Genomic DNA, 13,128 nt, shown 5'->3' with positions numbered 1-13,128 from the left:
TCCCCCCGCCAACAGGATGAAGCTAGAAGATGGACCGTGGCCTGGATGAAGATTGTAGAAGATGCTCCGCCGATGGATAAAGATGGATGGTCATCCTCATTATTGGTGAGTACAAATTTGGGACTTAGCGGTCCATTTATCATGTCCGCCACGCATATGCTGTCGGCATTTATCATTGCACCAATTGGCCGCTAGCAGGTGGTGTCAATCAGCCCGATCGTATTCGATCGGGCGGATTGCTTTCGGCCACCTCAGAGTTGGCGGATGAGTTAAGGAGCAGCGGTCTTAGGACCGCTGCTACTTAACTTCTGCTTCAGCCGGAACGGAAGCGGAATGGGTTTGAGGTGTAGCATCCGCTGCTTCTTAAATAGACCCCTGAGTGTTAGTTTTTTGTTAGTTTTTTTGGGGTGTTTTTTTTTTAAAGATTTTCTTTTGGCCAGAAAAAGAGCTGAATGCCCTTTTAAGGGTAATGTCCATCCAAATGCCCTTTTCTGGGAAATGGGTAGATTTGTTTTTTTTGTAGTTAAGTTTTTTATTTTGCGGGGGTCGGGGTTGTAAATGTTAGGGGGTAATTGTTGTGTTTTTTTTAATGTAAAAGAGCTGTTAGCTTCGGGGCAATGCCCTGCAAAAGGCCCTTTTAAGGGCTATTGGTAGTTTATTTTGTTTTTTGAGGTGTGTTTTTTTTGGGGGGGTACTAAGAACAGAAATAGAAAAAAAATATTTTGGATCAATTAGTTATTTTTTTGTAATGGTAGCTTTTTTTATTTTCTGTAATTTTAGTGTTTAATTTTTTTGTAATGGTAGGATTTATTATTTTTAGTAATGTTAGATTTTTTTTTGTTAATGTAGGTTTTTTATTTTTTTTATTTTGTATTTTTTTTAAAGAAGTAATGTTAGGTATTTTTTAGTTTAAGCTTAGGTTTTAATTTTGTTTCACAGGTAAGTTTTTTTATTTATTTTAAAGGTAGTTAGTTTATTTTATCTTTAGGTGTATTTTAATTTTGGGAAAGTTAGGGGTGTTAAGTTTATGGGTTAATAGTTTAATGCAGGTAGTTGCAATGTGGGGGGGTGGCAGTTAAGGGGTTAATAGTTTTTTTTAGGTACTTAGCGATGTGGGGGGATGGCGGTTTAGGGGTAAATAGGTTTATTTAGTAGTTGCGATGTGGGGGTGGCGGTTTAGGGTTTAATAACTTTTTTTAGTGATTGCAAAGTGGGGAATGGCGGTTTAGGGTTTAATAACTTTTATTAGTGATTGCGATGTGGGGAATGGCGGTTTAGGGGTTATTATTGCACATGCGCTAGGAGTTTGTTAAGCCTTCCAGGGAGTTACTCTGCTTTTACTTTCAGTATTTTTGGTCCTCTTTCCTGTAATTTAACTCTAAAAATTGTTGGTTTGTAAATACCACTGAGTTTTAATAAAGTAATAGGCGCCGCCATGTTTCCCCTTATCTATATTTCCTATGGAGGGCAATTACGGATCGATATAAAACAGACAATAAAAAAAAAAAGAATATCCAAACAAGGCTGTGTGGAACACAGGGTTATCTAAAAAGGTTTAATATTTAAACAACTAATATACTTGTAAAAAATAACCATTGCTTTGAATACATTATTATGTCTAGCATTTACTTATGGTTCATCATCCATTTAAAGGGACATTAAACACTTTGAGATGGTAATATAAAATGATAAATTGTATATAATAAAACAACTCTGTAATATACTTTCATTATTTATTTTGTCCTCTTTGCCTGTAATTCCATTCTGAAATTGTGAGCTTTTCAGTTCCTGTTAGAAATGGAAGTGCAGAACACTGTTATATTCCACACAGCCATTGGCTGCACACTCTAATGACCTATGTATAACGTTCCATAATTGGCCACAGCAGAGAAGGTAACACAAGTTACAACATGGCAGCTCCCAGTGTTTTATAGACACTAAAACTTTACACTTATTTTGTCACTTTTTAAACAACTAATGAAACTTTAAAAAATACATCTACATGTAAGTCATGGACTAATCTTTTCTTTGAATGCATCATTCTATCAAGCATGTATTTAGTGTTTAATATCCCTTTAAGTAGTTTTGTACCTAGTATGAAATACATTACTAAGGTGCACTGTACGTTCATCATAGACACACAATGAAATGTGTTTAAAGGAAAATTTTCTGAGCAAATTACACAGCACGTTAATTTGACCTTTAATAATGCATAAAAACACAGCTGAAAATGTCTTTCTATCGTTAAGACATTCAGCTCTTAAAAATGTCTTTTAATAAGAAAAACAAGCAAAATATACTTAGTGTAAGATTTGAACCTGTGAACTTAAGTTCACTAGAAATGTGTTCTATCCACTGCACTACTTGGATTCAGAAAACAGAATCACAGAAAAACTGAGACTTGAAACATCACAGATATAGGTGGACTGTGTTAAAGTGAAGGTAAAGTGGGGCAGTGTGGAATAGGTAGTTAACTTTATTACGCTATATATAACAAAGTCGATACGTTTTTTTTTGTTTTGTTTTTTAAATAATTCCTAAATATTTTTATTTTTAATTTTAGTTTGCGATCCTTACTGCTCCATTCCTCCGCCCCTTTTCTATTGCCTAATTATTTATGTTCTGTTGCGTAGAGAGCGGTCCCACCCGCTCTCTACGTAGGCATCCAAGCTCACTAATGAAATGAGGAATGGTGCGCATGCGTAATGCACCTCTATATACAAAGGCTAAGACGCTAAATGAAGAGCAGACGCAGTGGATAGAAGGGGCATTAAGCGCAGGCGCAGTGGATAGAAGGGGCGTTTTGTGTGTGGAGTTGGCCGCCTAATGGCCAGAAAATCAATTGGGCAAATGAATTAATGTCACAAATAAAAAAAGTAGTATACTGGCGTCAGGAGGAGAAGGGGTATGTTAAAATCGGATCGCATATCATGAATAAAAGTTTTATTTTATAATTTAAAAAAAAAAAATCATGAATGAAAGTGGGGTTTATTTTTTAAACGACTTACAGTGATATTTCCCATACTGATCGACTTTACCTTCACTTTAAACAAGCTACTCGTGCAAAGTATCCTCCAAAGAGATGTTCATAAACTCTCTAGAAGCAAATAAGGTTTATTTATCAAGGTAGATATAAATCTCAAACATCTCAAAACTATATTGTTAATTAAGAGTTTAGTTTGTTTTTTAAAATTAATTACTACAGGAAAATAAAATATATAAAATGTGGTCACTGGCTGGAAAGTGGACATGGAGGAAACTACAATATGAATGGGAGTTCAGACAGCATCATCTCATATGTTTTAATTTTTTTTGAGGTAGTGGTACTGCTCTAGATATAAGGTCAGTTACTGTCATATTCAGCCTTTAGCCTGCTTCTCCACCTTATCTTTTGCATAGACTGTTCTTCAACTATTGCAAATACACCTCCCACTTATTCCCCTATTTAGTGACACAAGTTCTATTACTCAGTGCTTGATTATTTCTCTCTCAAGCTTGACTCGTTACCTCAACCGCTCCTGTGGATTACAAGCTCAGCCTGCCTGTGCTCACAACAACTACGCCTCTCACGGAACAAGCGGTGACGTCACGCGCAAGAGTCTCGCCCCTTACTGAGACCGGAGCGCTCCGTGTACTCGCTGCAAACAAACAAACAGGACTTCCTGACGCTGCTCAAACAAAGTGAACTACCATACTAGTGACCTTACTTTGCGCTTAACTCGGTAAGTCACCTTAATATCAAATATGGCACAAACTTCCACTGAGTAATAAACTGTTATTCTCGCTTACCCCACATTTAACTAGAACAGTTTGGTATATTACTTAAACGCTCCTACGCCAGTTAATAGAGATGTTTGGTTTCTACCTAACTTCTACTGAGTTGTTTTGGCAATTGCTACTTTAACTTTATTTCTGGTACAGAGGTACAGTACTGGGTAGAGCTAAAAACTCACCTGTCTCAGCTGCTGACTATCTGAACCGTATATTAAATGTGTTGTGTACTGCTTGATACTGCTTTATATGCTGCCTCCATGTTACCACTGCAGAATCATTCCACACCACTCAACATCACATTTATGCTGCAGTTGTGGTCCTTTACTCACACAGCCTTTTGTTCGCAGGGATATCTGAGTATCCTAAATATTTGCCTGACAGTTACTTGGGCTCACCAGTCTCTTGTGGTTGGAACATTTTGAGATTTCCAGTTCTTGGGGATAAGTTTTTTTAGTTCCAGTGAGCATTATCAGTAGTAGAGCTAGTTTGATGGCGTCTGTGACTTTGGGCAAGGCGAGAAATAGGATGATCTCAGGGGAATTGGGGATGATTATGTTCAATCTATCTGATATGATGCCAAGGACTTCCTTCCAAAAGTAATGTAGTTATGGACAGGACCACCAAATGTGAAGCAGGGATACTTCACCCCCGCACCCCTCCAGCATTTTGCGCTAACAGCTGGATAACATCTTTGCAGCCTTTCAGGGGTCAGGTACCAGTGGCACTGAAGTTTGAGTTGTATCTCCTGTACCGTTGCTGACACTGAGGAGCGTTTTATGAGTGTGAATGCCTTGAGCCAGGATATGTCTTCTATCTTTGAATTTAGTTCCCTGTTCCATGCGGTCGTGTAGGTCGTGAGAATTTCGTCCTGTGGGATTAATAGGATTTTATATATCAGTGATATCAGGTGTTTAGGAGAGGTGGACATGACGCATAGTTGTTCGAATGAGGTGAAGTCCATGTTAAAGTTATGTTTATGTTTTTGGTGTGAAATGTAGTGGATGAGTTGGTGATAGCGAAGCCATGAGGAAAATAGTTCTTCATGTTTGTCTTGCATGAATTGTTAAGAGCACAGTTTACCATTGTCAAATGCATGATGTAGTGTACCCTCTCTGAGGCTGTAAGGATTACCCACTCGCGATCCTAGTCGTCTATATGGGAGATCAGGATTCTCTATTATTGGCAGCAAGGGTGACGTTCTGGGGGAGATGTGTGTATAAGAAGCCAAGGTTCTGTTCCAGGTGGAGAAGACCTCTGCGGTAATGGGGTACTTGGAAATTACGTGGGGGCGACGATTAGGGGGTATCCATGTGAGTGTGCCTACATTTCTCAGGCCAAGTATTTGGCCATCAAATTTAACCCACGCTTTTTGTTCATTATTATGTGACCATTCCACTAAGCGTTGCATTAATATAGCTGTGCGATATGAGGCAATGTTAGGTAAACCTAGTCCTCATCTTTTAGCTTTGTATAGTTGTGTTTGAATAGGTCCTGTTGGCCTACAGTGAGATATGTGCCAAAGCATTTTAGTTTTTAGGGAGCAATTGTGATTTGGTAATTAATGCGGAGGTTGGGTATGTGGCAGTGTGGAGTGTTTAAAAGTTCTGATTTTGACAGGAAAGTTTGTGATTTTCCCATACGTGATTTTAAGACACTTTTATATTCACTTCTATTTTCAAATGTGCTTTGTACTCTTGGTATCCCTTGTTGAAAAATAATATGCACATATCCTACACTAGTAGGAGCTAGCTGCCAATTGGAGCCTGCACACATTTGTCTCTTGTGATTGGCTAACTAGATGTGCTCAGCTAGCTGCCAGTAGTGCAATGTTGTTCCTTCAGCAAAGGATAGCAAGAGAATGACGCAAATTTGATAACAGAAGTAAATTGGAAAGTTATTTGAAACTGTATGTTCTATCCAAATCATGAAAGAAAATTGTGGGGTTTCTTGTACCTTTAAGCATAAGATTATATATTTCTTTATAAAATATTGAAATACATTTTTGAACACATCTTAATGGAATTTTTACTTTAAAACTCTTTTATTTTCAGTGTTTCCTACAACTTCTAAAAGTAACTGTTCAAATACCTCACTTCCTATTAAACATATTCTACTTTATAGATCAGTCAACTCAAGGGCCAAGATGCCAGCTGCATTTTAAATATATGTGCCTGGCACTTCAGTTTGGGAGATTTTCGCCACTACAAACTTTGTTGCACCCTGACGGTTTTTTGTTGTTGTTTTTATGTTATCAGGCAGCTTCTCCATTATGAATAGTTTTTTTTTCTTAGAGACTAGCAGCTGTGGGACATGCCAGGTCCTGTAGTTGCCTGGGGCTGTTCGAGAAGTGAGCATATGCCTAAATTAAATAGGCAGTAAGAGGTAATAACCAGGAATATAGTGCAAGAGTTGCAAGAACCATGGAGTAGCAACACATACATCAACTTATTGTGTTCTGGGGAGCTCTTTGTTTTAAAGTGAAGGTAAACTTTGGTGAATGAACGGCCGTTTTTTTTTAAAAATACTATTAAAAACAGAGGCACTTTCATTCATCAAAGTTTACAAATCAGCCATTTTGATTAAAAACTTACCTCAGAGCAGACAGAGCAGCTTCCCCCTCCTGGAAATCCTCTCTTCCCACGTCATCAATGACTAATCCATCTTCCTCCAATCACAGCTTTGCCCCCAGGGTAGTCATTGCCTGAGGCCATGCTGTGATTGGAGGAAGCCGGATTAGTCATTGCTGACGTGTGAAGAGAGGATTTCCAGGAGGGGGAAGCTGCTGTAGCTGTGAAAAGAACAAAAGGTAAGTTTTTAATCAAAACGGCTGCTTTGTAAACTTTGATGAATGAAAGTGATCCTGTTTTTAATAGTATTTTTAAAAAACGGGCTTTCATTCATCAAAGTACCATGGGAACACAGCAAAATTGCTAAAAAAAAAAAAGATGTAAACTGGAAATTTTTTTTAAATTGTATGAAGAGATTCCTAGGTAGGCCTCTGGAGCCCTACATGGCAGGAAATAGTGCTGTCATCTAGAGCTGTTGCAAATGGATAACAATCTTGCAAAACTGCTGCCATATAGTGCCCCATAAATGGGCACTCTCCTGATCTTATGTGCCTACTTTTAAACAAAATATACCAAGAGAACAAAGAAAAATGTATAATAGAAGTACATTAGAAAGTTGTTTAAAAGTGTATGCGCTATCTAAATCATGAAAAAAAAATTGGGTTGCATGTCCCTTTAATTCTCAAGGTGCCAGCCTTTTTATTGGTTTACAGCTGACTAGGCTTGCTCTTTAGTAAAACTGTGCGTTCTGTTATATCACTCGTACCAGGAGAGTCTCATGCATTACAGAGCTGTCTGTAGTACATCCCAAAAGCTTTCCAGTTGTAATAGGACTGGGTAGCACCCTGCAGGTACAATGCTGGGGACTGCGTGTGTGTGTCACTGACCCCCAGGGACATCTATTTGTTTGCAATAGTTGGGCTGTTGTAACTAATAGAGGGTTAACAGAGCTTATGACCAAACACAGATATACTGAGCAATGTACCAGCCCAACACTCTCAACCCTAGTATGTGTATCTATGTTAAAGTATGTCTAATATATATATATATATATATTTATATATTTTCATGTGACAACACTGAAGAAATTACACTTTGCTACAATGTAAAGTAGTGAGTGTACAGCCTGTATTACAGTGTAAATTTTCTGTCCCCTCAAAATAACTCCACACACAGCCATTAATGTCTAAACCATTAGCAACAAAAGTGAGTACACCCCTAAGTGGAAATGTCCAAATTGGGCCCAAAGTGTCAATATTTTGGGTGGTCACCATTATTTTCCAGCACTGGCTTAACCCTCTTGGGCATGGAGTTCACCAGAGCTTTACAGGTTGCCACTGGAGTCCTCTTTCACTCCTCCATGATGACATCATGAAGCTGGTGGATGTTAGAGACCTTGCACTCCCCCACCTTCCATTTGAGGATACCCCAAAGATGTTCAATAGGATTTAGGTCTGGAGACATGCTTGGCCAGTCAATCACCTTTACCCTCAGCTTCTTTAGCAAGGCAGTGGTCATCTTGGAGGTGTGTTTGGGGTCGTTATCATGTTGGAATACTGCCCTACAGCCCAGTCTCCAAAGGGAGGGGATCATGCTCTGCTTCAGTATGTCACAGTACATCTTGGCATTTATGTTTCCCTCAATGAACTGTAGATCCCCAGTGCCAGACTTTGACATTCCCACAACCATGCTTGACTGTAGGCAAGACACACTTGTCTTTGTACTCCTCATCTGGTTGCCGCCACACACACTTGGCACCATCTGAACCAAATAAGTTTATCTTGATCTCATCGGCCCACCGGACATGGTTCCAGTAATCCATGCCCTTAATCTGCTTGTCTTAAGCAAACTCTTTGAAGGCTTTCTTGTGCATCATCTTTAGAAGAGGCTTCCTTCTGGGATGACAGCCATGCAGACCAATTTGATGCAGTGTGCGGCGTATGGTCTGAGCGCTGACAGGCTGACCCCCCCACCCCTTCAACCTCTGCAGCAATGCTGGCAGCACTCATACATCTATTTCCCAAAGACAAACTCTGGATATGACGCTGAGCACGAGCACTCAATTTCTTTGGTCAACCATAGCGAGGCCTTTTCTGAGTGGAACCTGTCCTGTGAAACTGCTGTATGGTCTTGCCCACCGTGCTGCAGCTCAGTTTCAGGGCCTTGGCAATCTTCTTATAGCCTAGGTCATCTTTATTTAGAGTAACAATTCTTTTTTTCAGATCCTCATAGAGTTCTTTGACATGAGGTGCCATGTTGAACTTCCAGTGACCAGTATGAGAGAGTGCGAGAGCGATAACACCAAATTTAACACACCTGCTCCCCATTCACACCAGAGACCTTGTAACACTAGCGAGTCACATGACACCGGGAAGAAAAAATGGCTAATTGGGCCCAATTTGGACATTTCCACTTAGGGGTGTACTCACTTTTGTTGCCATCGGTTTAGACATTAATGGCTGTGTGTTGAGTTATTTTGAGGGGACAGCAAATTTACACTGTTATACAGGCAGTACACTCACTACTTTACATTGTAGCAAAGTGTAATTTCTTCAGTGTTGTCACATGAAAAGATATAATAAAATATTTACAAACATGTGAGGGGTGTACTCACTTTTGTGAGATACTATATATATATATATATATATATATATATATATATATATATATATATATATATATATATATATAAAAAATTACAGAGTATTCTCTGCAGCTAAATTTAAAATATATTTAAAATATATTTATCAACCCCCTGCCTAAAATGTACACTTTTAGGGAGCAAAGTTACACTGATGTAATGAAGAGTAAACTGAGCTTTATCTAATCACATGGCTAAAACTTGTACTCGCTACTCTGAGCCCCCTGTACTAAGCCGTCAAAGTAACAGAATTGTAAAATCCGCAAAATAAAATCTGCGGATGGGCTAATCCGTGTGTATTCGTTCACTGTCTCTTTTTTTTTTTATGCCATTGTACGCCTTTTATTCCTCTTATCGCAAATATTATCAAAGTTTCACCTGATTTATTCGTGGATCAACATCTGCTACTTATTTGTTGGCCAACACTATAGAAATCAGAGGGGTTTACAGAAAGATGCTGAAAGGATTAGTACTAGCTAAATAAAAGCACAACTTTAATCACAATTAAAACATAACTTTCTTGGTAGTTGACCATTCCATCATGGAGACCCTTCTGCATCTTTTTATATTCAGACTTTTTGTTTAACAAAGGAGAAGGCAGACTCAAGATGAAGCACAACTACAGCAGCTTCCACAAAGGAGAGTCCCAAGGATATTCCTTCCCAGGATTGGATTCGGATGTCCCTTTTGACTGAGAGATCATCCAAAGATTCACGACTAGATAGGTAGTGTATATTTGCACTGTATAATGAGATCAGTGACGAGTTGGAGCTGGAGACCATGACATCACAGTAACGGGCAAACCCTGGACTTCTAAAACTTCTGGCAGCACTACATTTTTTTGCAACAGGATCCTTCCAGTCAATTTCAATCATCATAATTGGCATGTCAACTGCTTTTTCAAGACATCTTGCCACAGTCATTGACGCACTTATAAACATATTTTGTCGATATGTCTGTCTCCCAAGTACGCACGGAGCGGAGCTTCAATGTTATCATAATCCGCTGGTCTTCGCGACGGATTAGACATGACTTTGTTTGGGAGGATTTTTAGTGCATTTGAGTGACGGATTTGTTTCCGCTAGGCGCGAGCTATGGCGGATGTTTCGTTTGTCGAGATGTGAAAAATTTGACGCCTTAATATATGAAGCCCTATATACTTGCAGCTCTTGAACATAAAGTGATTTAGAAAATACAGCAGTTCTATGCAGTGCAGTTTGAGTCAACTATTATAACAGTAAATTATAGTATAGGTTGTCCAGGTCACCAACATACTATACTTTTTAGTTAGGAAACTTAATTTGGCTTCTACCTCATTTTCACTTTTTTATTTTTGTGAAGAAATTCTACTGTGATGAAACTCTGTTTTGAATTTTCTAATTTTTCTGACCATTACTTTCCTTTGAGATGTTAACGTATATTGCGCCAAGCAGCAGTGCAAAGTGAGGAAATCGTAACACAAGTCTCTATCACAACTACTCCACTCTGTTGTTGTATCCCCAAAAGTAAGTACAGATAATATTTAAACTGATAGTGGCGGTGTTCAATGAAAACTTTATTTATGGACACTTGAATTTGAATTGTGTATAATTTTCATGTCACAATATAATATTCTACTTTTGATTGTTTTTTTTCAAGTTACTCACTAATATGTACCTGTACCTCTTGAATATAAAATGATTAATAAAAGGAAGCACTGCCTATAAGTATTTCTCTGCAGTGCAATTTGACTCAAGTATTACAAAAGAATAGGTTGCTGTGGTCGCCAATGTACTATGCTTTAGTTAATATTGCTTTGTGCAACACGTCACTATGATGCAGTGCAGTGTTAAAACTACCATGAAAATTACTGTAATTTCCATCTGAAGATTACACTTTATTTTGTTCCACAACATTATACATAGGGGAAAAAAAAACCCTGAGATAAGCTAAAATGACTGACATGAATGCAAAACAAGTAAGAAGCTGTTTACATAACTAGCGTAAAACAGTCTACGATCTTATGTTTCGGTGTAAGTTACTCTTCTACAGCATGATGCTGCAGTGCAGGTGAAGATACTCTCGCTAGCATGATGTTGCAGAACAAATTACAAAGCCCTCCCCAGCATAATGCAGTTTTGATTGCTATGCTGCTCACCAGGATAACTGTACAGATTAAGTTGCATAGCATTTCTCAGGTTCTAACAGTAAAGGTCAATCTGCCCTCTGCAACGGTATAGCGCAGGTTGCAGTGCACTTCCTAAAATAATTGCACAGTGCATGTTGCAGTATGTTCTCAAAAATTATAGCACAAAACAGGCTGCTGTGCACTCTCCAGAATAACAGTTCAGTTCAGGTTGCAACGCACTCTTGAGAATAACAGAAAAAGAGCAAATACTGTAGAACTGCAAATATATTTTGCTGCATAAGTTGCACTGCACCATTATGGTGTTGCAACACATCCTGCAATGCACTACTGAATTTGATGTTGCAATTTAAGTTACATTGCTGCAAACTCTCCAAAATAACAGTATACCTCAGGTCACTATTGAGTCACAAGGCGCTACCCAACATAGGTGATTGTGCAATTCCCAAAATGATAGTACTGTGCAGACCAATGTGCACTCACTAGAATAATTGTACAGTGTAACTGCTGTTAGGTTTTCTAGAATAATTGTATAGTGCAGCCTGCTTTCCATTACCCAGAATCATTTTGCAGTGCAGGTTGCATTGCTTGCCCCACAATATTATTTTTCAGTACAGAATGCATTATATTACACCAATTAAAATCTTGCAGCACAAGTTGCACTGCACCATCAAATTCGATGCTGCAGTGCAAGTTATGTTGTCCTATAAAATGTTTTACTACAGGTTATATTACAGTACCTAGTATGATGTAGCCATGCAGATTGGATTACACTGACCACTATAATGTTGCATTACCCTCTACAGAAAGATGCTGAAGTGCAGCTTGGGTTGCACCACTGGCTGCTATGGTGATACTGTTGGATGATGTGCAGAAGTGCTATATTGCAGTGCTGCACTCCCTGCAGCTATGTTGCATTACACTTACCACCACACTGCACTTTGCTCACTCTGCCAGATGTTCCAGGTTAAACATTGTCCTCGCGGTTCGCTTTCGATCCATCGCGCAGCACCATCACTACCTGCCAGCTGAGCAGCTTCACCGGCCCGGTCCACAACGGCGTGACAAGCTTCCGCCTTCGTGATGTCATTCCGTGCCCGTCGCCGGTTACGTCACTGGATACGGGGAGGGAACCGTACAACCGATTGGAAAAGTGGGAATCTTATTATCTTAAGCGAGTGGATGTAATACGGGTGTGGGGTTATGGTGCATATAGCGGTTAGGGGAGTGAATGTCTATTTATATGCAGTAAGAGATGCAACTCCATTCAAACCAGTTTTCTTCCACAGCCCCTCTAGGTACCATATCGTAGATCAGATGCAGCAAAAGCCTGAGAACATGGATGGGTTTTATCAGGTGCTGAATTTAATATCTTTGGAATTAGCATTTGGTACTGCGGCGTTCAAGGGGTGGGTGGCATCTTGTAGAACCCGCAACGGGGGACTTACATTTTAAGACTGGATCATTGACCCACAAAATAATGAAAGGACCTTATGAGCATACACTTTTAAGAGACTTGTACTTTTATGTCAGTTACAAAATTGACTTAATTCTCTTGGAATATTTAAAGGGACACTAAACCCACATTTTTTCTTTAATGATTCAGATAGATCATGCAAATTTAAGCAACTTTCTAATTTACTCCTTTTATCAATTTTTCTTCATTCTCTTGCTATCTTTATTTAAAAAGCAGGAATGAGATGCATAGGAGGCGGCCCATTTTTAGTTGAGAACCTGGGTTATGATTGCTTATTGGTGGGTAAATGTAAGCCTCCAATAAGCAAGCGCTATCCATGGTGCTGAACCTAAAATGGTCTGGCTGCTAAGATTTACATTCCTGCTTTTAAAATAAAGATAGCAAAAGAAACAATTGATAATAGGAGTAAATTAGAAAGTTGATTAAAATTGCATGCTCTATCTGAATCATGAAAGAACAAATGTGGATTCAGTGTCCCTTTAATGAAAAACATACATAGATAGGCTCAGGAGTAGCTATGTTCTACTGGGAGCTCACCAGAAGT

General features: G+C 38.9%; 1 protein-coding gene across 1 annotated transcript in view; it reads right to left on the bottom strand.

Moving 5' to 3' along the window:
- The window catches only part of PURG (purine rich element binding protein G), a 21,738-nt gene extending 9,591 nt beyond the window's left edge, over window positions 1-12,147 (bottom strand). Inside the window, exon 1 of the mRNA XM_053700749.1 lies at window positions 12,035-12,147. The gene's annotated coding sequence lies outside the window, so the exon portion shown is untranslated. The remainder of the gene's footprint in view (window positions 1-12,034) is intronic.
- Window positions 12,148-13,128: the final 981 nt, after the last annotated feature.

Source organism: Bombina bombina, chromosome 2 (genome assembly GCF_027579735.1).
Source record: "Bombina bombina isolate aBomBom1 chromosome 2, aBomBom1.pri, whole genome shotgun sequence".
NCBI classification, from domain to species: Eukaryota; Metazoa; Chordata; class Amphibia; order Anura; family Bombinatoridae; genus Bombina; species Bombina bombina.
Note: the sequence above shows the minus strand (reverse complement) of the source record. Positions and strands in the feature narration are given on the sequence as shown.